The 26185-nt window shown below is 52.2% G+C and overlaps 1 protein-coding gene across 4 annotated transcripts in view; it reads right to left on the reverse strand.

Moving 5' to 3' along the window:
• Nucleotides 1–26185, reverse strand: part of Megf6 (multiple EGF like domains 6) — a 106716-nt gene that overhangs the window by 56467 nt on the left and 24064 nt on the right. The gene's annotated exons all lie outside the window — the stretch shown is intronic.

The following is a 26185-nucleotide window of genomic DNA, read 5'->3' on the forward strand; positions in this document are numbered from 1 at the left end:
AGAACAGCTTGGAGAGTTGGTTGGGGGCAGAGGCTAGAAACTGGGGAGATGGGGAAGCTGTCGCTCCCCACAGAGGAGAAGCAGCTGTATGGAGACAATCCCTGCCCAGAGTCACTATCTGGGAACTGCGGCTTATAAGGGTTGATCCTCTCCTTCCACTCCTAGACAGATGTGGACCCCAAGAGCTAAGTGCTGGGGCAGGCCACATGCCACTGGTCTGTGCTGGGCTCCAAGCTGGACATCACCCCAAGGTTACAACCCAAAAAACTTCATCTGCACCACAGTACTGTGGCTCTCTCCTCAGCACCCCACTTTACCAGTGGGAACACAGCCTCTGTAGCACCTCACCCTCGGCCATAGGCGGGGTGAGACACAAATCCAAGCCCGCTCACAAGGCTGCCTATGATGGTGGCTTCATCTGTTCCTCCCCCAACCCCAGGCAGCTGCTTTCTCCAGGCTAAGGAGAAAACTAGTGACCAGGACCCAGAGGCCTATGGGAACAAGACGGCATTAAAGTACCTGGGGCTGGGCCTGATGCCTGGCGGACAGACAACGTGACCACGGTCTGGAATAGCTCCCAGATGGAGCAGGGGAACCTGAAAAGGCGACCTGGGAGACTCCTGGGTAAGCAGGAGTCTCAATCTGGGACAGTAGTTTGATGGTAGGCAATCTGCCTCATCCATCTAGCCCTGCTCTCCAGAATTCCCACAGCTACGGTGCACCCCAAGCCAGGCAGCATTCAACACCCCGCTCCACCCCAGTAGAGCTGCTCCTCTTAAGGCACAGACAGTGGGTGGAGACCAAGCCCAAGCACTCTTCACAGTTCAGGCTTGGTCCAAGGACTGGTGTCCAGTCAGCCCTGAGGACTAGCAGCAAGGACCACCTAGAGGACATGCTGGGCTAGAGGACACAGTCCCTTCCAAAGATACACGGGGAGGCTGACATGCCCCCTGCTGGACTCCCAGGGCCTTGAGACCAGGGTTACCCACCCTACAAACACACACACACACACATACTTTAACCAAGGGACTCAAAGCCTATAGGATCTTCCTGCCCAGGCTTAGCCTGCCCTTGGCTACTCTCACCCAGGTCACTGTAGATGACCTGATAACCTCACAACTGGACTCTTGGCCTGTCAATATACCCATTCTAGAGATCTACAGAAGGAACAGAAAGTGGGAGGGCTCAGCCAAAGGATGCCCCCCTCCAACACACACACACACACACACACACACACACACACACACACACCAGGAGGCTTTGCTGTACAGAACATGGGCTGAGACACCCAAAGGGGCTGCCCACACCCACTGGATAGGGGAGACAGCCAGGGCCTCAACTTGAGAGCCTGTGGGGACAACTATAATACCTGATCCCACCTGCCCACCTGAAGCCTCAGGCTGCCTGTCAGGAGCCAAAATTTATGAAGCCCTGCCTGTTCACGAGGCCAATAATCCCCTCTTCCTATAGCCAGGTGTCACCCAGACAGGCCAGGGCTGCTCCCTGAGTCTTAGCCAAGAGCTGATGCAAGCCAGCTGGACTAGAGTCAGCTACCCAGATCTTGGGAGGAAAGGCGAGGGGCTGCAGGTACGAGGGGCTTCGGAAATAACCTAAGCCTGGGAGGCCTGGAAAAGCACCTCCCCAAAGAGGGGTGGGCAGCCTCTCCTGGACACTCGCTGTGCCAGACTGAGAAACAATCCCAGGGACACCCCCTTTGCCAACAACACTCCAGGAGGCTCCGATCTGAGCAGGATGCATTAGCTGGGCCCCTTTCCTACCTCCCCAGGAATGTTCCTTCTTAGGAATGTTCCACCTCTGAGCCTGCAATGGGGCCCCCCCTTCCCTCGGGGCAGCGGGACAATTGGGAACCTCTGTGTAAGCTTGCTCTGCAGGGCTGACATGCCCGCTCAACACTCTAGGCTGAACAAGCTCAGGGGTGTTGCTTGGGTGGAGCTGAGCACCCATGTGCCCCACTCCCCAACTCCCATCCCCAGGAAGACACCATGCTTCCCTTCCTGTGTAACCCTGCCAAATGCTACAGCAGGTGTCTGGCCTCAGGACGGAGAAACGGATCATTTTAGGAAGACAGTGGGGGATTTGTGCCAGCCTCAGAGATGCAGGAAATGACAGTGACAGGGTAGTTAGCAACGCAACTCAGCCGGTGACAAGAGAGGGCTGCTCTCACGGGTGGCCATATGTGGCAGGTAAGACATCAGAAGATGAGGACGGGTCTGGGGAGTTAGTCCAACCAGATGGGAAGGGACGTGCCTGGCAAATGTCAGCAGGCAGAGGCTGAGGCAGTCTGGACCAGAGGTTGGTAGCGATGCACATGGGGTCAGGTTGGGTTTTCAAGGCACCCTGTAATTAGAGGGATAGTTCCTGTTGCTAACTTTCACAAAACACCAACTGGAGGCAGCTCAGTGGTTAAGAGCACTGACTGCTCTCACAGAGGACCCAGGTTGGTTCTCAGCACCAACGTGGTCCCTGTAACTCCAGTTCCAGGGAACACAACGCCCTCTTCCGCCCTCTATGGACATCAGGCACACACATACATGTGGGTAAAACACTCATATAAATAAAACTTAAATTTCTTTTCAAAATACCCCTAACCAGGTAGCATAAACAGTGATCTTGTCTAACAGTCAAGGAGCTTAGACCTCATCACTCAGCCAAATCAGGGTCTGGGCAAGCGTCATGCTTCCCCTAGAGTCTCAGGCAGGTTCTCCCCAGCTCCTGTTCCCACCACATCTTCCCAGCCTCTGTCTCCCAGGCCACACCACTTCTCCACCATGCTTACTCTCCATCCCTCCTCCATTGAGGACCCATGTAATGGCACACAGGCCCCTTGGGAATCCTGGCCAGTTTCTCCCTCTCAAGACTAAAATTGGTTACATCTTCCAAACCTCTGTCCTAATGCCAGGGCTCCAACATCAGCTAGGAACACCACGTACCAGTTCACTGGCTTGGGGGCTGCAGGTCCATACCCCCTTGGCTTGTTTGTGCTTTCTCAGAGCACAGATAGGATAGGCAGACCCTCGAACTCTGCTGGGCCTTTCCTATCTACTCCTTCAAACACAGGAGGGACCAAGGGCCACTTCTCAGAACTATAGCCAAGACACAGCAATGGGACATTCATTCACTTAGGAACACTCAAAATAGATCACCTGTAGCTGTCTTTGCTCCTTTGTGGGTTCTTCTTTCTTCCACCCTTCTCTACCCCTTTCCCTACCCTTTCAACCCCCAACACTAGGTAAGAGAGAAGAAAAGGATAGAGAAGAATGGGAAGAGATCCCTGATTAAGGTCAAGGGTGGGAAAGGAGATGCATTATTGTTATATGGCTTCCTGATGAGGAGGGGTGTCAAATTCCTTGGGGGCAAGTTTGATCTTCATGTCAGGATATCTAATTTCTTCTTGTTTCTCCTTTGTGCGCAACTACTTAACAAACCACACCATCGCAGAAACCATCTTGCAGCTGGCAAAAATCACTTCCCTGCTAGAGCACGAGGCAAACCATAGTCAGCTGCTGCGGACAGTCCGAAGAAGCCCCATATCCCACACCTGGCATTAAAACAAAAACATATTCTTATACTATTTCTGTGTTTTTATAAACCAAATTCCAAAACTGTCACTACAGTCGACTACCCACCTGGCCAGCCACCAAGCTACCACTCAGCTTGTCCCCCGAGCTGCATCCAGAACCTACCTGTAGGAAGTAACCACTGTGGTTCCCTGGAGTCAAGGCCAGCTGCTCCTCCCCACATGAAGGTCAGAGCTGGCAGGGTCCTAGACACCCAAACACCTACTACATACACCAGGCCCAAGTGCTCTTCTGAACCTTGGGCACTTCACACCAAGCATGGAGCTTCATCAGGTACTGAGGGGCTGGGTATGGGTCCCCTGGGCAACAGTTCTGCGCTGGCTTGAGCTCAGGGGGACGATGGCAATCCTCAAATGTCTGTGGTCCTTCATTACCCCATCTTAAGATACAGGAGCACAGAAGAAGAAGACATAGACGGACCACTAGAGTAAATCTATATAGACCAAACCAGGAGCCATCAAAATCCCAGGGTCCTACAGGCCCAAGACAGCCAGAAACAAGACTCAGATCATCATACCTGACTGCAAGGGGACCTGGGACCTGTGGTAGGAAAAGCTGGGGCCCTCACAGGGCTGACTAGAACCATCTCAACACCCTGGCTCTCAGGCCAGACATCTCCTTTGACATGTGCCTCAGTTCCCCCTGAGGTTGCACTCAAGGCTATGCAGAGTGACTCCCAGGGAAGTGTCTTCTAGAGTTCCCTGGAGTGACAGGGAACAGGACAAGCCTCCCTATATCTCTGTCAAGGAGACAGTAGTCATCAAGTATGGGTACACACTGCTCACAGGATACCCAACTAAAGTGTTCTCATCACCACCTGGGGAAGAGTCTGGCCCATCCACTCCAGGTCTACAGTTGGCACAGTAGCCCTCTAGAACTGACCTATAATCCTAGAATTAGATAGACCAAAGTCTTAACCAGCCAAGGCTGTTCTCCAAGTCCAGCCAGACCCAGCTTGTCCCAGGTGACCAAGACACAGAGAGATTTTGGCTATATGTACAGGCTGGCAGCCTGTCTCTCCCTTTCCAAATTCTGGCCAAGAAGAGGAGGTTATAGTGGCCTGTCCCGTATAACCAGAGCCTTATGTGAGGCCTATAATCTGAGTCTCCTGAGTTCCCCGGAGGCAGGAAGTGCCACTCCGGTTTCAGGAAGCACATACGGTAACTGCTATGCCCAAGACTTCACAGGCTGGAACTCGGAGTTCTGTTACCCCCTCCCAGAGCCGAAGCACACACACGATGGGGGAAGGGCTGCAAAAGAGGGCAGTCTGCACCCTACCCCATCCCCACCTATGCAGTCCCACCCTAACCTCCTGCCTGATGTTCCAACAGTGAAACCCAGGAAGGACAGCCCTTAGGTCCTGGAACAACCTGTGGGTCCAGCAACAAACACTCAGCAAGAGCCTGAGGGGGGCTAGCCTTCATCCTTCACTAGATGCTTGGGTGGGGTACCATACACAAATGAGGGTTCTGAAGAGCAGGAGGCACCAGTTGAGCTGCAGCTAGGCTGACAGGTAAGCGCAGGGCTCCAAAAATGTTAATGTCCTGGGCTCGGCATCCGTACGGAGCATTACATACAATCGCTCTCCTTGTTGTGTTTTTCCAGTGTGTTACTGCAGTGCTGGCCCCTGAGATGCTTGCCTCCCATCCCTGAGGCCTAAAAACATGAAGCTGCATCGTCTCGGCTGGGCTGGGCTGGGCTGCTAGAGCAAGTGAAGTTAAACAGGCTACCCTCCAAGTCACCTGGGGGTGTCCACTGCAACCCTGAGAGGCCCTGTGAGTGGGACAGGAGGCAGGAGATGAGGTTAGAGCCAGGTGTGGTAGCCCAAGTCTGAGGGCAGACAAAGGGGCTGCAAACCAATGTATGTGAGACCCTGGGAAGCTACACAAGGCCAGGGTGTGACTTCTCCAAAGCCCCCAGGCTGGCTCTCAGATTCAGTGAGGGAATCTGTGCCATAGAACCTCAAGGTAAAAACCTCCAACACACACACACACACACACACACACTTGTGCCAGTCTGAATGGTAACAGAAAAGCTAATGCTGTCAGTAGATGTGGATTGCCTTGGAAGAACAAGCCAGCACTGGAGAAGCCTCTGCTCTGGGCTGGAGCTTGCCCTTGGCTCTCCGACCAGGGGAGGGAACAGTGCCCAGCAGAGCCGCTGTTGTAGCAAGCCTGGTTTCCACCATCTGCATACCTTCCAGGGTCGTTATCAATGTTCAGGACTCCTGCCAGCCCGGGACAGCTAGAACATTCCAGACTGATTCCCACCAGACCCCGCCCCACCTTAGCACAAACTAGTGGGAGGAGAGGCTGTCCCTGTCATTCACCCTATCCAGAACAAGTGCTGAGATGCCTGGTGTCAGGAGAGCAAGGTGGGTTAAGCAAAGAATCATGGGATGGCGAGAAGGCACTCGGGCAGTGTGGCCAAAGGGAAGAGGCTAGAGGAGAGTATTGGGGAAGGTTTTCTGGAAGGAGCATCCTTGGAGAAGAAGCGGTTCAGAAGAAACCAGTTCAGGCAGCTGTCCCAGGCACAGGGCAGCAGCTCCAGGGTGATCCAACGCCTGTATCTGTGTGCAAGAGTGAACATCTGTGTATGGATGCACACATGTGAATGCTTCCCGCTCTCTCAGAAATAGCCAAGTGTACTGTTGGAAGACATTGCAGAGGTCCCTTCTTTGTGGGAGGAGGGCTTCTACTGTGTGCCTGGGTTTCTTCCCTAAGTGCTGGTTTTTGAAATGCGGGGTGGGGGTGGGGCACAGTCTACATTTGTTGAGATCCTCTGCTTGAGACCTGAGGTATTGTGGGAACAACGTGTGTGTGTGTGTGTGTGTGTGTGTGTGTGTGTGTGTGTGAGACAGGCGTGTGTGTGTGACCTCACTGGATCGCAACCCAGCTCTCTAACATCACAATATCACCTGGTGGCAGTGCCAGTCTGCTTAGCTTCTGGCCTTTCACCTGATGATGCTCAAGACTCAGCAGAAGAAAAGCACTGAACCCTAACAGCATGTGTGCACAAGTCAGGGATGCTCGTCTGTCCTAAAATAAGCTTCCTCTGAAGCCACTTAAGAACCCTGCTCACCCTGGGTGGCTCTGCAGCAGATGATCAGCCTCACGCCACCGCCACTGTCTGCTCAGATACAGTGACACTCCTGGGACGTCAGCATGTGGCCCTTCTTTATAAACACGCAGGCATCTGTGATGCCTACAGCTGCAAACCAAACAGCTTGTAGGATTGTGGAGACAGGCAAAGACCAAATGGGTCTAGTCCATCCTCAGAGAACACAAGCAACAGGCAATGCCCTAAGCAGCACGCAGAAAAACACAAAAGGGCCCTTTACACGTGTGGGGGTGCGGCACTCTCAGAGGACCTGAGTTCAATCCCCGGCTCCTACAGTAAGGAGCTCACAGCCATTTGTAACTCCAGCCCCTGGGAAAGGCAATGGCTGTGGTGGGTGTGTGTGTTTGTGTGCACACATGCATGAGTGAATGCCACAGCATGTGTGTGGAAGTCACAGGACAAGTCTTAGAGATCTGTTCTCTCCTGTTACATGGGATGAAGCTCAGGCTTTTGCCCTGGTGACAAGTGTGAACCCTCTCATCCATCCAGTGGTCCTGCTTGCTTGCTTGCTTTCTCTTTCTATTTTACTTTGTTGCTATTGTTGGAACAGTTTGGGGTCCCTTTATGTCTCTTTGCCCAGCTCCCCGTGATTCCATTCCCATTTTTGAGAATTACTGTTGTTACTGTATGCTTATAGGTAGTGGGGTGTATGCACGCCTGTGCAACACACGTGTGCCTTGTGTCCCCAGAGGCCAGAAGAGGATGCTGGATACTCTGGGGCTGGAGTTACCATGTGGGTACAGAGAATGAAAGCTGACTCCTCTGGAAGAGCAGCTGTGCTGTTAGCTGCTGAGCCGGCTCTCCGGTTTTATCGATTCCTTTGTAATGTCACATGGGGGAGGGGCATTTGTGTAGAAGGGCGGCATACCACTGTGACCCCAAGCTCAGGACTCACACTGGGTGCCTCACATTCCAGGGTGTTGAACAGGAGTGGCACGGGTCTTCCACGAGGCGATGCAGCATATTGTCTGTGCCTGCCACATCTGTCTCCAACCCCTCTCTTCCTGGTCCCCAGAAACGTCATCTTCTCACATTGCAATTCTGTTTGTTTACTTCATGTGCAAGTCTGTGTGTGAACACTCGTGCCACAATGCTTGTGGAAGTCAGAAGACAGCTTGCAGGCCTCCAGTCTCTCCTTCCACCGTGTGGCTCCCTCCCAGGGAAACTCAGGTCATCACCTGCCCAAGCTCTGGCTGCTTTAACTTCCCCCTTCCAGAATGTCAGAAGTCGTTAGCACAAGTATGTAGCCAGCTCAGTTCACTTCAGTGAACCATGCACAGTGGATGAGCCAGGGGTTTAATGATACTTTCCAACAGGAAGCTGGAGATGGAAAGAAGGCTGGGAGCCAGTATGGGCTTGCACACGCACACACACACACACACACACACGCCCTACCATACACATACACACATACATACCACTACACACACACACACAACTGTTGTTCCCACAATACCTCAGGACTAAAGCACACACACCACATACACACACACACATACACACCACATACATGCACCACACTACACACACATACCACACACCAACACCATACACATATACACACCACACACACATACCTACTACCACATATATACACACCATACACGCACCAACACCACACACCAATACCACATACACCACATACTATACACATACAAATCAGACACATACACCACACACACACACACACACACATGGACACACATGGACAAAACACATGCATACCACAACAACAGCACACACACATACCAACACACACAAACTGTTTTTTCCACAATACCTCAGGACTAAAGCATATGCATCACACACACACATCACATACACACATACACACCACACACCAACACCATACACATATACATACCACACACATATACCCACTACCACATACATACATACACCACACACACACACACACACACCATACATACCATGCATACCGAACACACACACATACACCACACATGCCACATATATCACACACATACAAATCAGATACATACACACCACCACACACATCACAAGCACACTCCCACATACCACATGCACACACCATACTATACACCATACTATACACTATACACATACCACACACACCATACACATACAAGTCAGACACATGTATCACACATATACACACTATACACCAACACCATACACACACACACATACCCACCACTACATATATACACACACACCACACACCAATACCACATACACCACACATATACACCATACACACCATAGATACCACACACATACACACACACACCACACACATAGAAATCAGACACATACACCACACCATACACATACCCACACATCACACACAAACACACCACCACACACATCACAGTTGCACATACCCACACACACCTACATGCCACATGCACACACCATACTACACGCCATACACAGCACACTTACCACACATACATGCTATACACATACAAAACAGACACATGCAACACACATGCAACACACATGCAACACACACACACACCACACCATGGCTTCCAGGGCAACTTGGAGACAAGACATGGTGGTTCAGAAATAACCAGAAAGACCTCCCTCACCTGCCTGAAGATCTAAGACCATTGGGTAACCTCTTTGGAAAAGTCACAGGCCTCCACTGTGGCAGCTACAGGAGCAGCTGGCCAACAGCGCTGCTTAAGACAGAGAGGCTCCTCCACAGCTGGCCTCTTCACACACACACACACACACACACACACACACACACACACACACGAGCCCCAGTGCCCTCAGGCCCACGCCTGTCCACAGTTCCAGGGTCCCTGGAAGGCAGGGCAAAGCCACAGACCCTGTGCTTCACCCTTAGGCCAGGCACAGAGGTGGCCCTGGGTGACATCTCCTCAGAGGCTTCTAGAGAGCCTTATTCAGCAGAAGAGACAGACATCACAGGGAACACTAAGGTTGTGTGCAGTGGAGAATATCACTGGCTCTGGCCAGAGGACATGGAGGGAGCCTCCAACCTCCAGCTTAACATGAAGGACAGCGGAGGGAGGATAGCAGTGGGAGGATCACATTGCCCTCTAATGGAACCCGAAAGCTGAGGAACAGCTCAGGATTTCCTCTCAGCCAGGAGCTGAGGCCCAAGAAGAATGAGGGGAAGACATCATGGAAAGTCAGACACAGGGGTGACAGGATGGGACAGGACCCAAAGGCTCCACACAGTCACTGAGACAGAGAGACTCCTGCTTCCTCCTGCCCTCAGCCCAGCACTCAGCCATCCAGGCCCTTGACAGAGGCATTAGGAATTAGCATGACCTTGCAGCCACCTCACAGCAGGTGACACAGTGCTCTTTCAGGACTGGGGCTGGGCCCCAGGGGGCTAGGGCAGGTGTGGAATAGATAATGTCCCTGACTTCATAGGAAAAGAGCCTCCCTCCCAGACCCCTGCAGCTGCAGAACCTGTGACCAAAACCAGGGGAGAGCACAGGCCTCCTTAGCTGGCCCTCCCACCCCCCTCTCGCTCTCCAAGAACTGTCAGGTTCCCTCTGTTTATATACACCAGCAGCCAAAAGTGTAGGAATGGGCTTTGGATATTTTTTTTTCTTTTCCATTTGTTTCTCAGAAAACAAGACAAGATGTAAAAGGCTCAGAAGAAGCCAAGAACATTCCTCAGATCCCCCAAACGTCCAGGTCTTCACTCCCTGCCATGACCATGACTCTGAACCTTTCATTTTTCTGCCAGGAGGGCGGACTGTAGTGAGGAGATCAGCACCAAGCTAGCAACACCCCTGGGGGCCAGCCAGGCATGCTGGGAGCCCCTTTCCTAGTGTGCCTCTGCCTCTACCTCCCTGTCTGCCCCAATCTCCCCTTGTCACTCTGTCAGGAACCCTGACTTCTGGTTCTCCCAGGTTTGGAAGATCTCAGCTCATATCTCCCTCCCAACCCCCCCATAGTCTGGTGACCAGCTATGACCAGCTTTGCCTCTTGCTTAGTTTCTGGGCCAAGAACTAGAGAGTCTGGGACGCTCTTCCCTTTTCTACAGCTCCCTCCAGCAGAGCTCAGCACCCTGCCAGGGATGGAGCTGAGCCTGGCTGGGAACCTACCCTGGGTGTCAGACTTAGTCAGAGCTGGCCAGCTGTCCACTTACGCTCTCCCGATTTATGAGGGAGGGCTGCATACATGCAATCCTCTGGCCAGCCAAGCATCTGCCTTGCCCTATCCCGAACACATGGCCAGATCAGCAGCTCCTCCATGCACTTGCTCCAGAGCAGGGCACTCACTGGCTATCCCCTGGAACCCAGGACTTGGCTGAAGGCCTCTCCAAAGAGGCCACCTGTGTCTAATGGGGAAGCCACCCCCCCTGGGGACTTCTGCTCACCCTTATCCGGTGCTCCCACACCTTTCTTTGTCACCTTGTCTGCTGACTAACCCTGGTCACATAGTCAGTATTGGCCCCAGGCTGGCTGAGTGTCTCTGTGATTGGCCTGTCACATCTGCCTTCTTGCTGGTTACAGGTTCCCATGAACAGGCCCCATCTCACACCTGTAGTAGAGTCCCTCTGATGTGCTCTGTGCACATAAAGAACAGTAAACATTTGTTAAGAGAATGCTTGTTGAAGGCAGGGAGCCTGGACCTGGATTTTAGTCTATACAGGATCTGGTTGGGCATAAGTTCTACAAACAAATATCACACTACAGGTGTATTGGAACTAAGAGGCAAGCCAGTGAGTAATATGCTCGCTATGCAAGCATAAGGGCTAGAGTTCGAATCCCCAGTGCTCATGTCAGCCTATCAGAAGACAGAGATGCGGGATATCCTAGAAGCCAAACTAGTGAGCTCTAGATTCAACTAAGATCCTGCCTTAGTGGATAATGTGGAGGGAGATCGAGGCAGGCTTACAAAGTCATATTTGAACCTGTAGGAGCACAACCTACAACCCCCCCTGACACATATGCACATGCATGCACACAGATACACACATGCAGATTCACACAGAGATACACTCACACACAGGCAGACCCACACACAGGTATATACATACACATAGACACACAGACACAAATGCACACACACATACACATAGATATACACACATAGAAAGACACACACATACATGCATGCAGAAACACACAGAGATACAAACACACACAGGTACATGCACACACAGAAACAGACACACATGCACATATGCACATACATGCAGATACACACAGAGATACACACAGAAAGATAGGCACACACAGGTAAATGCATGCACACATAAATACACACACATAGACATATATGCACACAGAAACAGGCATACATGCACATGCATGCACACAGATGCACACATGCACATACATACAGATATATACACAGAAACACACACAGGTACATACACACATATGCGCATGCACACATACACTGAAAAGTGGAGGGGAAAGGAACTAAGATGCAGGAAGGTTGGGGAGTGAGGGCTGTTTGTTCTTCATAAGGCCACCAGGAGACAGGGTTTGAGTGGAGCAGGCTCAGGCTGCACTATCTCTGATAAGGGAGGGCTGTGGCCCTGCCCATCCTGCTGTGCCTTGTACCCTGAAGGCTTGAGTCCTCTTCCTCAGGGCACTTCCCTGCCTCACCCATTCTCAGGACCCCAATAGCTTGTTCCTTCCCAAACCCTCCTCGGTTCAGGAAATGTTCCAAAAACCTCCACACCCACACCAGAGCCCTTACAGCCTCTCCCTATACCCATGGCTCATCACTAATGGGGATTCACTTTCCCTGCCCCCATTACACTGGGATCTATTTGTGTCCTGGATGATTGTCATCATAGACAAACCTAGATATATACACAGAAACCCAGTCTCCAGCCCAGCTGCCATTTCCCCAGGTAACTCTACCTGCTCCTCCATGGACCTTCTGTTTCTCCATCCTCAGGCCCCCAAAACCAGAGAGAGTCCTCAAAACAGGTGTTTGTACCCTACACCTGACAGACCTGTGCTCATCCCCTCCCCACCATGCTGGCAGACTATCTTTGTCCTGATTGATCAATCATGACTGCTCTTATGACCCTAAATTCTAGGCAGGCATGAGCCTCTCATAGCCACCAGGGGGCACCAGCACGCCACCCTGAGTACAAGGCACCAAAACTGGCGCTATTCCAGAAGAGGGTCTGTGAACCTCTAAATCTGCCCAGTGCCAGACCCAGCTTGTCTAAGGGTTCCTCTCTCAAGATTTCCTGCCACTCAGGGAAAGGTATGAAAGATATGGAAAGCTGGGTGCCCCAGCTCTTGCGACAAGGGACTAGGGGCCAGCAACCCTAAGAGAACAGGCATATTTTGGACTGTTAAGTTCTAGGCCCTTCCTCCAGAGACGGAGAAGACATCAACTAGTACAACAGGCACCAAGTCCTGTCCAGTGCAGTACCTGGTCACGATGAGGCTGTCTGAGCATCCAGGCCACGGAGACTACACTAACCAAGGACCTTTGCGAGCAGCCTTTGGAGGCTGTCCACTGGACAGAGTGACAGAAAAGAATCCCTTAGTCTCTCCCTTTACGGTCACAAGTACCCAAACAGGTATTCCCACTCTGTATAGCACAGCTCTCCTCGTTCCCGGGAGTTACCACACACAGCCACATGTAACCATGATCATGCCCAATGTGTAGTCTCAGATCCATAGGGGATGTGGTTAAGATATGCCTTCCCTGAGCTCTCGCTCACCCCGCCCAGCAAATTCCAGGTCTCATTCTGCATCCTGTATTCCTCCACTTCTGGACTACAGACCCAGAAACTCACAGGAAAGAGCAGCTGGCCAGGGCCAGGTTCAAATCCTCAGTACCAGACAGGCCCTGATCTAACTGGTTGGGAGATCCGGAGTTGACAAGGCCAAGAGGTGTGGGATGTTCCAACCACAGGCTCCAGAAGAGCCTGTAGCCAAGCACTTTCTCCCCATATAAAATCCAAATAACCCAGATAAGCGTGCAGTCCTGGAAGACAGAATGCAGAGGGTTACAGACAGGTTGGAGCCTGTTGCCAACCCTTGCCCACTGACCACACCAGCTCTGCAACTTGGCCAAGGGAAAGCAGGCCACCAGCTCAGCCCTGCACACATCCCCAGATACAAGGTGATAGCCACACCGAAGTCTCCTAAAGAGCTCGGTGCCTGGATGTTGCTATAACAACATAAACATCATCATCTTGATCTACAGAGTGAGTGGGAGAATCTTACAGAAAACTCATGCCCCATGAACCACAGGATGCCTGGCACGCTGGCTACCTAACACCTATACAACTTTGAGTGATCACACACAGAGTTCAACAGAGAGGCAGTGGGGACTGAGCCCTGTGAGGGGCTCTCTCCTCCACAGGGGCTGCAGAGAAGCTTTTCCTGTGTGTCCATGGGTCATGTCGTTTTGAGTACCACGTAGGGACAGACACCTCTAGTGCCATGTATTCTCAGCTCCACCTCCTTAACTGAGGACGGTGTGTCTTCACTGCACCCTGCCTGCCATGGCTTCTCATCACCAAGAGGAACCCAGATACTACCCAGGAGCAATGCGGCCACAGAGGACTAGAGTGGACAGCTGGCTATGGCATACACAGGAAGGCTCTCAAGGACGGGGGTGCCCCTGGGAAATAGAGAGATGCCTCAAGGGTCCACCGCTGATCATGGAAAGAGGAACACTAAGAGTAAAGAGGTACACGCAGCTATAGGCTGGATGGAGCTCGGAGGGGGGGCAGACACCCCAACTTGCAAATAAACATAGTCACAAGCCCTGTGGTAGAAAAGAGTTCACCATGAAGGCAGACAGCCTCAACAGACCACTGATGTGTGTCAGGCCCTTTTCACTGGGTGACAGTGAACATCAAGTCACAGGGCCCAGTCAACATCAAGGACCCTGCCTGCCCAGACACAAAGGGAGGTGTCCTAGGACATGTAGCCACTTCCTGTCCATGTGAGGAAGCGATTGTCCTGGGGTGCGTCTCCAAACACATCAGGGTAGAAAGGAGATGATGTCATCCTTGCTGGCCAGTGGCCAGACCACATCTTTCCCTTTTCCTTGGCAGCATTTTGGAAGAGTCCTTGAGGGTCAGACACAGACAGCTGGGTGAGTGAGGCCTTCCCAGGGGAGCCGAGAGGAAAAGGCAGGCCAAGAAGGTATAAGCTGGGGCTGAGGGAGGACTCTGGGCCCGGGGCTGCCAAATGCATACTGGATTATCTCTACATTTGGGGTTCAGCACCCAATAGCACCCACTGTCTATAAGTCTTCTGAAATGTCCAGGCCTCTCTGCCCTGGGTCCCAGGACCTCGGGGTTCCTGTGTAGCAGGCATGCTGCAGTTCCTCAAGAGATAGAGAATCCCTGGCTGTGGGGGCCATGTCCACTCAGGAAACACGAATGTGCCTGGGATCCACCGTGCTCACCACTCCATCCTGGCCTTGGAGGCTGGTACTACTGAAACTTAGCACCCAGTGCAAGAAGCTTATCAAAAAGGACACAGCCTCCCTCCTGAGATCAGAGTCAGCCACTAGAGGCCTTCACTCCCAGATCCAGGGGCCCTGAGCCTGCCATGGACGAGCAACCTCTCCAATGCTCTTGGCTCCAGAGAGATGCTGGTCTGAGCGTGGCCTGGGCAGCAGCTCCCCCATGGCCAGCCCTGATTGGATGCACCTCAGTGGCTACCTCCTCCCCCCACAGTACCTGTCCTGCTATCAGCTGGCCTGGATTCTCATGACGGTGTACAGGCCTGGCACCACAGGGCACAGAGGGCAGGGCCTTGCTCTGGAATGCCTGGGGCTAAGACCCAAGAGCAGATTTGGGAAGCAGCTGCCAGCTCCCCCACCTGCAGATTCCTGGTTAATCATCCCGCTGGAGCAGGAACAGACACTCGCACCCCAGGAATCCTGGAGATGAGCTAAGAGATTTCCTAGAGTCTGCCTCTCTCTCCAGACAGTGCTGCCTGCGCGTGGCCATGGCCAGGAAGAGAGGGTACAAGACGCAAGTCAACCTCTGTTGTTTGAGCAGGAACAGAGCCAGCTCCCAGAAAGCTCCTAGAAACCTGTGTCTTCTGGCTGGAAGAAGCCAGAACCTCCTGCCTCTAGAAAGAATGCTAAACACATCTCATCTGAGGCCAGGCCCCTTGGCGGCCTATGGAGACTCTGAGATCCCTTCCCACCCAAGACATCCCACAGCTGTGAGCCCCCCCAGGTCCATCCAACACTTTTGAGCACCTGGGGCTGGTGACAGTGGACCAGCCTACAGGGTCAGCTGGTCCTGGGGTCAGATGTAACAGACATGGAGATACCTGGGCTGCAGGACTGAACTTAGGGGTTGGTGGTCCCAGTGCCACAAGTCAGGCAATGCATCCAGAAAGGGACCTGAGAGCCACATAACAGGGACCTTGCAAGATGGGCCCACAGAGCTCAGCAAGCAGCCCAGGCTGGGAAGGAGGTGGTACCCCTCTGTTGACCTCTGAAGCCACCCACTGTCACTCTGAGGTCAGACACGAAGCTTGTTGTCTACTGTCCATCTGACTCACAGGCAGCAGGCACAGGGCAGCTATCTCACTCTTCCAAATGTGAAGTGAGGTTTAGCAAGTGAACCCACGGGGGACTCCACACCAACAGGGACAGTGGTGTTCGCTGTATCTGGTGGCAGTCAGGAGGGCTCCAGCAGCTGCATGTATGTGCATCCCCTGCTGGATGGAGCCTGGGGACAGAGGTGCTGAAGCCAGCTCCCTCCATAGGGCACACCAGGCAGGGCGAATCAGTCTGCCGCATTCGGGCCACAGAGGCACGAACTTCATGAGACACAAAGAGGCCACCTTTCTAGCCCATCCACTTCTAGCCATGGGATTGAGGGCTTTCTCCTCAGAGACCCTACCTGGCTCTGCTCCCACAACTGGATCCAAACAGGCCCCATGTTCACTGACCACTGCCCAGCCCACACTTGAGCTCTGTGGATGAGGATCCCCTGCACACATAGCCTAGGGAGGCAGGCTGAAGCCTGGATCACTGTAGGAACTTAGCTGAGTGCTCCAATGGCCTGTGGCAATAGACAGGTGAATAGACAGGTTTTCTCCTTAGCCCTTAGGCTCACAGCTGAGGGTACAGGGTGTAAAATCCCTCTCTGCTCTCGATTGATCCAAATCGACTCTGGCAGACTAGCCTGGAACTCTCAGTTCATGGAAGCTGCTGCCCATGGCTGCTCATAGGTCTCCTGCGCATTGCCAGGCTGGGGCACAGGTAGTAGACAGGGTCAGTCTCAGGCTTACTACTGAAGAGCCTCAGAGAGAGTCCCAAATCTCTGATCAGGCAGGGCGTGCAGCTTTCCCCTGTGCCAGCCACAGGCTGCACCTTGCTTGCCCTTTCAGGAGCAGACAACAAAGCCAGGCAAGCAGGCAGGGTCCCCTTGCTGTAACTGGCTCCTGAGCATCCTCCAGTAAGGGAAACACAGTGTTCAGGTCCTAGCAGCAGGCTGAGCAGCCTGGACAGCAGGCCTCTGAGTTGAGTACCGCACACTCCAGGGGCGACTCACACTCCCAGGAACACTGAGATTTACGTTTCACGGGGATCTTCTAGTGATGTCTGTTTGGCTTGAGGATGGTGAGGCCCCAGAGACAGCGGTACAGCCTGTCATGTAGGAGCACAGAGGGAGGATGGGCAGAGTGAGGCATCACTACATCTCAAGATGCTGGCCCCAGCCTCACCCTGCTCAGTACCCTCGAAGTAAGAGAAAGCTCCAACCACAGCCCTAGGCCGGCTTCTTTGAACCGGCCCCACCGTTCCTGTAACCTGACCTAGGTGACCATCAGTGCCTGCAACATGGGTCCTTCAAGCCCTCCTGATAGAGAGCTTCCCACACAGGCCATGTCCACCTCCGAGGCAGACCCTGTGTCTTCTGGGCTTGCCAGAAGCTCCTGGAGGCTCGCCCCTTAGCATCCCTCTACCAGTTGAAGAAAGGCAGAGCCATGAGGGCTTGAGGCTCAGGAGAGAGAAGAGGCCACCCATGGAGGGTGGAGGTGTCTCCATCTAGTGCCTGGGCAACCATCCCTCCCCTCACCCTTCAACTTGGTCCAGTCTTTCTTACTTGGTCCAGTCTTTCTTACTTGGTCCAGTCTTTCTTCTGCTCAGAATAAACGTTTTCAGCCTTTATCCCAACCAGTGGGAGGTGTCAAATTGGCACTGCAGCTTGACAGGCAGGCAGAAGCTCCACTGACACAACGGCTGCCAGGAGACCACTCCCCAGTGGCCTAGACACAGGCATGGCCCCTTAACCTCCCAGGGATGTGTACTATACAGGGCTCCTGCCCACAGGGTCCTCTCACAAGCCAGGTTCCACGACCCCAGCCTTACGGACAGACATGAGGATGGAACACCAGCCGTCGTAGATCCCAAGCAACACAGGTACCCCTTGTGTGACACAGCATCTGGCCACCACCCATGAAGACAGGGTGTCCTGCATCTGGACACATATAGTCCCTCACATAGGGTCCTGTGGCAGAGGCAAGGGATGAACGAAATCAAAGGACTAGAAACACTGAGAACTTTTCACATGTCTAATCTGATACAAGTATCACTAGAGACGACCCAAAAGAACAAGAATAAAGACTCAAGCCTGGGGCAGTACCAAAACCCAACGGCCTTAAAGACGGAGCCTTCTGTTACTGCACCCAGACACCATTAATCATGTACATGAGAAGCCGACCACCAGTCCGCCAATGCCCAGACCAGGCAGCTCAAAAGCAGCATGCCTGGGAGTTGGCCTCTCACGGTGTCTGTTGTAATTATGTCATTAGAAGACCACCCATCTCTGAAGCCAACCCTGGGAGACAGTCACTCCAGACAAAGACAGTCATGCTTTTGTTAGGGACAGAGGAGCGGGGCAAGCCTGGTCATTACTGAAGCACTGGGAAAACATGAACGCTCTAGCCCCTGCTGACACTGGAGAAGGTAGGGCTTGTGCAGAGGATGTGGTGGGGCTGGGCACAGCAGAGGGACCTGGAGCAGCCATATCTGTCTAGGCCACTGTTCCCATAAGCAAGGCCAGAGTGGACCAAGTCAAAGACACCCACTTCTCGCTCTCTCTACCTGGGACAGAGATGGTCTTGACCCTACCTAGTCAATAGGACCATGGCAGGACACCAGCAATAGCTTCTGCAGAAAGCGAGGCCTCAGAGATTTCAGGGAGTCACGGTCGGTGGGAGGGGCATGGAGTGCCAGATAAAGACAGAGGCGAGACCATTCTGTCTTTCTGGGAAGGGCATCTGGAAGCTGGGCAGAAAGAGGGGGTCTGTGGGCCATCCCATGGGGAGAGGAGACCACAGCAGGCTGTGGGAATAGAATGATTTTTCTTTCTTTTTTATCTTTCTTTCTTTCTTTTCTTTCTTTCTTTTTTTTTTTTTTTTTTTTCGAGACAGGGTTTCTCTGTATAGCCCTGGCTGTCCTAGAACTCACTCTGTAGACCAGGCTGGCCTCAAAATCAGAAATCCGCCTGCCTCTGCCTCCCAAGTGCTGAGATTAAAGGCGTGCACCACCACTGCCCGGCCTAGAATGATATTTCTTACTCAACAGTTCTCAATGGCCTGGACCTGAGGGTAATCCAATGAAGGGCAGAGCCAAGAGGCATCTGGCCCAGACATAATATAACCTTGTGTGATAAGCAACACAATCCTCCAGTTCTACAGTGACATGAGCCACCTGTCAGAGGTTCCTGGACAGCCCATTGGCAGAGTGTGGCTCAGAGGGGAAGGTGTCAGCCCCTCTCCAGGAGCTAGCGCAAAGCTCACTTGGCCAGAGAGAAAATGTCTCTGCATATCTCTGCCCTGAGAGGCCTGGCCCTCAGCAGGGAGCACAGAACACAAAAGGCTACACACACCCTGGAGGCTGGAGAGCTAGGTTCTCCCTCCCAGGAGAGCTAGGTCCTCCCAGGAGTGAGGGGGGTGCTCTCTAGGATCTCTCCTGGTCCCAAACACCAGGATCCAGGGACAAACACAAAGAGTACCCCTAGGTGCAGTCATCACTGAGCCAGCTCTCATTCCAAACAGGAGTTTGGCTAAGCCCAGAGACAACTGTGAGGATCAGCACAGAGAAGCTGGAACCATGGCCCAGGGCCCCCTCCAAGGATTCAGCCTGGGTTGGGCTACCATAGTACAGGCCTCGGTACAGTGACCCCGTGGCAGGTGCTTAATGGGACAAGCCTCAGTGACAGCCAGGGCAGGCCATTTGCATGTAAGAGATGGAGGGACAAGGAAGGACCTGCCCAGAGAAGTGGGGTCATTCCCTTCCCACCCTCCCTGCCAGCCAGAGTCCCAGGGCAGCCACACCCAGGCCTCTGACTCACGCTGGTGGCCAAAAGCAGCCCTGGGTGGCATCTGGACCTGAAGTAAGGGGTCAGTCTCCCACTCCAAGACAGTAGCACCATTGAGGGCATCTGGCAGGGTGGCTTTCCCTCTATTAATCAATTATCCCAGTTTAGAACCAGGCGCCCTTAAGCCACAGCCCAGGACTCAATGGCTTTCCGAGACCTTCCAAGCTAAGCGTTGAGCCTCCTCACCCCAGGGCAGCTTCATGGCCCCTTTAGTTCTCAGTCTGGCCCAGTGACAGACCCCCATTAGCTACCAAAGAGACCACAGATGAGTGACCTCCACTCACCCACCCACCCACTCACCAGCTTCCCATCTCCTGAGAATCTCGCTTACTAGGCCTCAGGCCTGCCTCTACCTAGAAGCTCTATAGACCATCCAAGCTCTGCTGGATAGCATTGCTGCCCCGACCACTGGCCTCTCCAACACCCCCAGAGACCCTGTGAATCAGCCCATCCTTCACAGGAGAGGAAACAGAGGCCAAGAGGAGCCCTGGAGGAAAATCTCACTCACCCAAAACAAGCCTGGCCTTGGGTCTCAAAGACAACATAGCTCCACAAAGCCGGCTATGATGGGTACAGGAGAGGGACAGCTGTCACTGTGCCACTAACTCCCAGGCTGAGCACAAGTTTTTGCCTGTCTTTTCCCTATCCAATGCCAGCCATGCAAAGTGTAGGTCACCAGTAGACACTGGGGTGGATGGAGGTGCTGCCAAGTCACCCACATAGAGCAGACCACACACAGTGACGACTCTGGGTGGAGAGACAGAGTGTACATGGCTGGTCTGATAGAACAGAGACTCTGACTGACCCTGAAGCTCTACAAGGAACAGGACATCATATGGCTCTCCTCCTCCCACTTTCTTTGTAGGACTGACCAAAATGGCACAGAGGACAGAAGTCCTGGGGTCCTTCCTAAGAGAGAGGTAGTGGGAACCAGGTATGGTCACTCCAGCCATCTGTCCTTCAGTGTCACTCTCTTTGCCATTGCTGAAGTCCTTCACACAGTGACCCTGCTTCCTGACCTCCATTGGCCTGGCCGCAGTCTCCACTTGTGCTGACTGCTGACCATCCCTGGCAGGACCCCAGTGACATCTCAAAGGTTGGGTGACACTGGTCACACGGGTGCTAAAGGTGGCATGAACCAACCCTTCCACTGATGCCAGCTACAATCATGTGGAGGATCTGCTGCCCAAGGGCCTGTGCCTCATCTGCTGGGGATGTCCATCTGCTGTAGGCTGTGCCCAAGGTTTGTCTCTCCAACTCCACAGGCCTGCTTTGTGCTCCAGGGGCCTCCTGGGCTTCTGCAGACAGGCTTCCTGGCAGCCAGTGTGTGGAACAATGCAGCTAAGACTGACTTGGGATGGGGGTGGGGAGGAGGGCAAGAGCGAGGGAGGAGGAGGCAGCGGGCAAAGCTCCTGGGGGGCCCCCGTTCCTTACACTGCCCACGGGCACCACAAAGACCCTTCTTCCTTCATCTGCTCATTCAAAAGAATTTGGGGGAACCAGAAAAATACAGCTTTTGTTTTCAAAACTGGAACCAATTATAATTTAGAGGTTAGTTAAATATCCCTAACTATGCTTGGGTCTAAGTCCGTGGTGCCCAAAGTCAGCTTTTGGAAGAAAGCAGACAATGACTGTGGGGTTGGGTAGGAAAGAGTATGAGGCTGTCCCCAAAGCAGCTCAGAATTCACACACCTGACTCTGCATGCTCAACCCTCATCCCTACAGGCTCCAGTCTATACTGAGCACGCACATCCAGGCCTATAGATACTGAGTCCAGCACACCCCAGCTGGCACACCTGGCCCTACGGGTCTCACTCTTCACAGCCCTATTTTACACAGCCAGCCTTCTCTAGCCCTATCACAGGGCACATAACAGCCGTCATCTTCAGCAGAGAGGAGTGATAACAAGAAACCCTGGAGATCAGACCTCCTGCAGGTGTCCCCCTCCTGGAAAGGGCTGGAAAGGGTCACTGGATACCCACCTGACAGTCTAGCCACTCCTTCCAGGCCTCTCGGCTATCTGTATGCGGTTCCGGCATCAGTTGTGCCGGAGGAGGACACAGACTGGAAGGTTAGCTGAGTGGAGGCACTCTAGCCACGAAAGGCTAGGGAAGTCATCCTTGTCCTTCGTTCTGAGGTAAAAGTTTTCTGTAATAAGGCGCTGCCCACATCCCTGTAAGCAACCTCTCTCCTGCGCTCTCTAAGTAAGCCCAATAAATGCAGTGCTCCCCCGAGCTGCATTTTGACTTTGAGAATCATACTTTGTTTTGCCATTGGGGGAGGCTGTGAGGAGGGCATAGGCACTTATTTATCTCTTCCCAGGGAAGGAATGTCACAGCACCCCTAGTCTACCGACCCAGCCTTATACACCAAGCCAGGTCGACAGTCCAATCTTTCACAGCCAACCCTGCACATTCAATCCTGCACAACCAACCCTGTACAATCAATCCTGCACGGTCAGTCCTGCAGCCAACTCTGCACACCCAACCCTACATGCCCAACCCTGCACACCCACTTTGTATCCTGTTCTACACGCTCACCCCACCTGCACCCTACTTTCACATCTATTGCACACACCCATTCCTGTACACCCTACTGTATTGCCACCCCCTCCCCCCACCCTGTACACTAGACCTACACAAGCAACCTCTACTTCTCCCAGGCGATGAAACCCACCACTGTTTATCTACCTCTCCATGAAGGCAGCTTCTACTCATGTGGCCACTACGCTATGAAGCTGACCACTGCAAAGTTCAGAGGTGACACGGAGATAGCCACGCTCACAGCAAGGATGGACTTCATCTCCTGGATCTACCCTGACCCCCACAAGGCTAGCCCCATGATGACAAACATGGAAGCTGCTACTGTAAATGACAAGTCTGGAGCCCAGTGCCTATAAGCACATTGACACAGATGTCAGGACCTAAGATGCTTGTGGACAAGAGCCCCCGAGTCACAAGACACCCATACTGAGAGCAATGTGTATATATACATTATGTGAGTCTGCATAGCACACATTGCCATAAACCCAGGCCAGAGGCACACACACTGCATGCTGAGCCCCCAACAATGATATAAGTAGAACTGAACTCTGACTGGCTGGCAGTGAGGCCAGGAACCCCTTACGTTCACTCCAGCCCTTCTCTGGGAGCAACACCATCTGCAAACACCATGTCTGAACAGTATGAGCTCTGAGGTCACAGTTGGGGAGCCTATCAGTGAGGCCTGAGTCACTCAGAATCCCCTTTCCCCATCAGCATCAAACAGGCTGCCAGGAGCTGGAAGAATCCACAGAAAAGGCCACACCAGGGTCAGCTGTCCCAACTCCATCCACATTCTTCTACACATAGGCTACACACAGCCAGCGCCTGGTGCCTCAAAGGGACTCAAGTCACCAAGCTGGCACACAGCAGCCACCATTCAAACAAAGGCACTGGTGCATGCCACCATGGAGCAAAGAAAGGGCTATGCAGAGGGATGCAGAAATGCTTGGGATCCCTGCACATGTAGACCCAGCTCCAGCAGCCTATGATCTGCTTTCTAGCCCTATAAGGAAAGAGAGGGACAGGGCCTAAATGCAGAAAAGCCCCCCTTCTTCTTTTTTTTTAAAGATTTTATTTATTTGCTATATGTGAGTACACTGTCTCTGTCTTCAGACACACCAGAAGAGGGACTCAGAACCCATTACAGATGGTTATGAGCCACCATGTGGTTGCTGGGAATTGAACTCAGGACGTCTGGAACAGCAGTCAGTGCTCTTAACCACTGAGCCATCTCTCCAGCCCCGCCACCTCTTTAAGCCCTGGGAGACTATCATGGCCTATGGCTATCAGCCCACCAGTCCTACGCCACACACTGTAACTGGAAGTGTCCCTCAGTCATGGCCATACCTAATCACAACTAAACAGGACCTGTAGGTGGTGCAAAATCCTAACTCATTTCTACAAGGTACCAAAGACAAGCCAAAGCCTGCTGTGGTGGTTTATATATGCTTGGCCCAGGACATGACATTATGGTGGGGGGGGGTGGCTTTGTTGAAGTAGATGTGTCACTGTAGGTGTGGTCTTTAAGACTCTCATCCTAGCTGCCTGGAAGCCAATCTTCTCCTGTTTGCCTGGATGCTCCCATGTTCTTCCTTGAAGATAATGGGCTTAACTCTGAGCCTGTAAGCCAGCCCTAATTAAATGTTGTCCTTATAAGAGTTGCCTTGGTCATGGTGTCTGTTCATAGCAGTAAAACCCTAACTAAAACACCTGCCAAGACTCTACGATCCATACATAGAAGTCCTCCTTGGCCATGAGGCTACCTGAGTTGCTCATCTGTCAGAAGCCATCTAGGAAAGGCTATGGCAAGCAAGTAGGTTTTTGGAGACGCCCTACTGTTTCACATGGTTGTGACTGGTGAGCTCTGAGATGTAGGGTCCTCAGAGACTTCATCCCAGGATGAAGCTTCTTGCTGTTGATATACCTTTCCTGTCACTATTACACACCCTAATGATTCCTAGGCATTCATCCTCCCTATTGGGCAGATTTCCTACAAAATCAATATGAAGATGTACTTTCATTTAATAATGCTATTTAGACAAATTGATGATTTCATAATTCCTGATAATGATTTTATAGAACTCCTATATTGATACAAGTAATCCCAAGCCCCCTATAGAATAAGAGCCACAAATAGAGCCCTGCAAACCTGCATGTGTCATGGGCTAATTGCATTGGGAAAAGGAAGCAGGCTTGGAATGAATTTATGATCATTCCTTCCAGGTTAGGAATGAGTCCACTATCTGGCAATTAAAGGCCGTAAACTGGAAGTAGACAATTTATTGTAGGTGTAAGGACAGGTAATTAAATATCTACACAAGACTTCAAAATAATGAGACACAAGGCAGATAATTTGTCTCTTGACAAAATTATGTTAAGACATAAAAATTATTGTTTTAAACTTATAATGAACTTACGAAGCTAGTAGCAGATAATGAATGTTATCTGTTTAATCTGGTATTCAGTTGGGTATCAGTCTTTTTTTTTTTTTTAAGATTTATTTATTGATTATATGTAAGTACACTGTAGCTGTCTTCAGACACTCCAGAAGAGGGCGCCAGATCTCATTACAGATGGTTGTGAGCCACCATGTGGTTGCTGGGATTTGAACTCTGGACCTTCAGAAGAGCAGTCGGGTGCTCTTACCCACTGAGCCATCTCACCAGCCCGGGTATCGGTCTTAATGGGAAGACATGTAAACAATTCTGCTGTAACCCCTTAAGCCTTATAGATCTATGACATTAACTATTGCCTTAAACCTACTATGAACTTATGAAGGTGAAAGTGTTTAGAAAACCATGTGATCAATTATCCTGAGAAAGTATAAATACTAAGAACAACAGTAAAGAGCTGATGTTAGCCCTTCTCTGTTCAATCCAGTACGCATGTCTCTGTGTGTGCCTGCACTTTCTCTCTTTTCCTTCCTTCTTTCTTTTCTTTGATATTCTCTCTGGCTCAGAAAGAGTCAAGGAGCTCTAAATCTCTCACCCGGCCAGCTTCAAAGAGAAAGGAACTCAAGGAACTGAGCTTTTATCCTCTGCGACTATCAGCAGAAGCTAAATTGCCAGAAACCAGGGGCTTTCAGCCACAGAATAGCAAGAGAGAGCTACATTGCCAGAGGCCATCAGCTTCTGGACCCTAGGATGGTAAGAGGGTGTTAAAAGGCCAGAGGTCATCAGCCTTTGACCCTCAGTTCATGCTGTGCCTACCTCAGTACCTGAATGCCCGGACAGGTCCCAGCATACATCAGGGAAACAGCATTGAAGAGGGTAGAGAAGCAAAGTCTGTGCTTCTATAAGCTTCACACTAGAGGATCAGTCTGAGCTTGCCATTTTGTCAAACAGGAGGCTCCTGATATCCAGAGACCTCCATTCCAAAAGAGCCAAGCTGGCCACCCTTGGGTGGAAAACAGGTGCTAGCCAGACACCTGACTCCTTGGTCTCTGCTTAGGGGACAGGGAGACCTGTCACATTAGCTCCAGCAGCCAGCACCCAAAAGCAGTCAGTGTTAGAGCAGGGGTCAGGGAGCATGCCCCCCCGCCCCCACCCCATGCTAAAGCAGGTAGTGTCTTCCTATTTCCTTCAGGCTGAGCCCAGCTCCAT

Source organism: Mus caroli, unplaced genomic scaffold (genome assembly GCF_978045245.1).
Source record: "Mus caroli unplaced genomic scaffold, Mus_caroli_1 scaffold_6, whole genome shotgun sequence".
Taxonomy (NCBI): Eukaryota; Metazoa; Chordata; class Mammalia; order Rodentia; family Muridae; genus Mus; species Mus caroli.